Here is a 2,912-nt window from a genome sequence, read left to right as displayed (position 1 = left end):
TTTTGGAGGATTTGTATCCTTAGGATTTTTTTCCTACGATTGTCGTTTGATTCGTAGGATTGAAATTCTTTGGAATTTTTTCATAGGATTCATTTGTACTACATTTTGGAGGAAAATTTTCATCCACTCAAACCTCTTTGTAGAATTCTTTTGTTTTTCATGTGCTATCAAACACACTTCCAAATCTTGTAGTGTAGAAAAGGACATGCCACTCTATTCCTATGTTTTTCCTATTCCTGCATTTTAAGAATCCTACGAATCAAAGAGGCCCTAAGGATCCAAAGAGTTAGATCCAATAAATCCTGGCTATCACACCATGTCAATCCAATAACCTATGTTGCTCCAATGGCGAGCGCTAAACATGTTTAGCATGCAATTAACATCATACCAAATGTGAATGGCTATACTATCTATGTAATTAGTACATAATTAATATCCTACCTAGTATCAATGTGCAACTAATTTTCTTTCTAATATCAACATGCATTGCAAGTATGCAATTATACTAGTTAAAATTAGAGTAAACAAGAATGACCAATAACTTTGGTTGGCTGATATTTTGTTAGCATTATATGTCCCATCCTTAGGTTTGGGCTCTGGATTTCTTAGCATTATGTGGCACTACTGCAAGCAGCCCCCCTACGGGCAGTACTACCGCCCACCACTGCTGCAAAGTCCGATCGAAAAAGGTGTCGAACTTATGGGCAACGGTACTAGCCAGCGCTACAAGCTGGGCCACTACCGTCTGGAGCGGTACTACCATCGGCCCGGCGGTACTATCGATGATAATGTTGGAAATATGCCCTAGAGGCAACAATAAATTAGTTATTATTATATTTCTTAGTTCATGATAATCGTTTATTATCCATGCTATAATTGTATTGAATGAAGACTTATATACATGTGTGGATACATAGACAAAACACTGTCCCTAGCAAGCCTCTAGTTGGCTAGCCAGTTGATCAAAGATAGTCAGGGTCTTCTGATTATGAACAAGGTGTTGTTGCTTGATAACTGGATCACGTCATTAGGAGAATCACGTGATGGACTAGACCCAAACTAATAGACGTAGCATGTTGATCGTGTCATTTTGTTGCTACTGTTTTCTGCGTGTCAAGTATTTGTTCCTATGACCATGAGATCATATAACTCACTGACACCGGAGGAATGCTTTGTGTGTATCAAACGTCGCAACGTAACTGGGTGACTATAAAGATGCTCTACAGGTATCTCCGAAGGTGTTAGTTGAGTTAGTATGGATCAAGACTGGGATTTGTCACTCCGTGTGACGGAGAGGTATCTCGGGGCCCACTCGGTAATACAACATCACACACAAGCCTTGCAAGCAATGTGACTTAGTGTAAGTTGCGGGATCTTGTATTATGGAACGAGTAAAGAGACTTGCCGGTAAACGAGATTGAAATAGGTATGCGGATACTGACGATCGAATCTCGGGCAAGTAACATACCGAAGGACAAAGGGAATGACATACGGGATTATATGAATCCTTGGCACTAAGGTTCAAACGATAAGATCTTCGTAGAATATGTAGGATCCAATATGGGCATCCAGGTCCCGCTATTGGATATTGACCGAGGAGTCACTCGGGTCATGTCTACATAGTTCTCGAACCCGCAGGGTCTGAACACTAAAGGTTCGGCGTTGTTATATGCGTATTTGAGTTATATGGTTTGTTACCGAATGTTGTTCGGAGTCCCGGATGAGATCACGGACGTCACGAGGGTTTCCGGAATGGTCCGGAAACGAAGATTGATATATAGGATGACCTCATTTGATTACCGGAAGGTTTTCGGAGTTACCGGGAATGACGAATGGGTTCCGGGTGTTCACCGGGGGGGGGGGGGCAACCCACCCCGGGGAAGCCCATAGGCCTTGGGGGTGGCGCACCAGCCCTTAGTGGGCTGGTGGGACAGCCCAAGAAGGCCCTATGCGCCATAGGAGGAAAATCAAAGAGAAAAGGAAAAAAAAGGAGGAGGTGGGAAGGGAAAGAAGGACTCCACCTTCCAAACCAAGTTGGATTCGGTTTGGAAGGGGAGACCTTCCCCCCTTGGTCGACCGACCCCCTTGGGGCCTCTTGAGCCCCAAGGCAAGGCTCCCCCTCTTCCTCCTATATATAGTGGAGTTTATGGCTGATTTGAGACAACTTTTGCCACGGCAGCCCGACCACATACCTCCACGGTTTACCTCTAGATCGCGTTTCTACGGAGCTCGGGCGGAGCCCTGCTGAGATTAGATCACCACCAACCTCCGGAGCACCGTCACGCTACCGGAGAACTCATCTACCTCTCCGTCTCTCTTGCTGGATCAAGAAGGCCGAGATCATCGTCGAGCTGTACGTGTGCTGAACGCGGAGGTGCCGTCCGTTCGGCACTAGATCGTGGGACGGATCGCGGGACGGTTCGTGGGACGGTTCGCGGGGCGGATCGAGGGACGTGAGGACGTTCCACTACATCAACCGCGTTCACTAACGCTTCTGCTGTGCGATCTACAAGGGTACGTAGATCAGAAATCCCCTCTCGTAGATGGACATCACCATGATAGGACTTCATGCGCGTAGGCAAATTTTTGTTTCCCATGCGACGTTCCCCATCAGTGGCATCATGAGCCAGGTTCATGCGTAGATGTCTTATCGAGTAGAACACAAAAGTTTTTTGTGGGCGGTGATGTGCGTTTTGCTGCCCTCCTTAGTCTTTTCTTGATTCTGCGGTATTGTTGGATCGAAGCGGCTTGGACCGACATTACTCGTACGCTTACGAGAGACTGGTTTCATCGCTACGAGTAACCCCGTTGCTCAAAGATGACTGGCAAGTGTCAGTTTCTCCAACTTTAGTTGAATCAGATTTGACCGAGGAGGTCCTTGGATGAGGTTAAATAGCAATTCATATATCTCC

Source organism: Hordeum vulgare, chromosome 5H (assembly GCF_904849725.1).
Source record: "Hordeum vulgare subsp. vulgare chromosome 5H, MorexV3_pseudomolecules_assembly, whole genome shotgun sequence".
NCBI lineage: Eukaryota > Viridiplantae > Streptophyta > Magnoliopsida > Poales > Poaceae > Hordeum > Hordeum vulgare.
Note: the sequence above shows the minus strand (reverse complement) of the source record.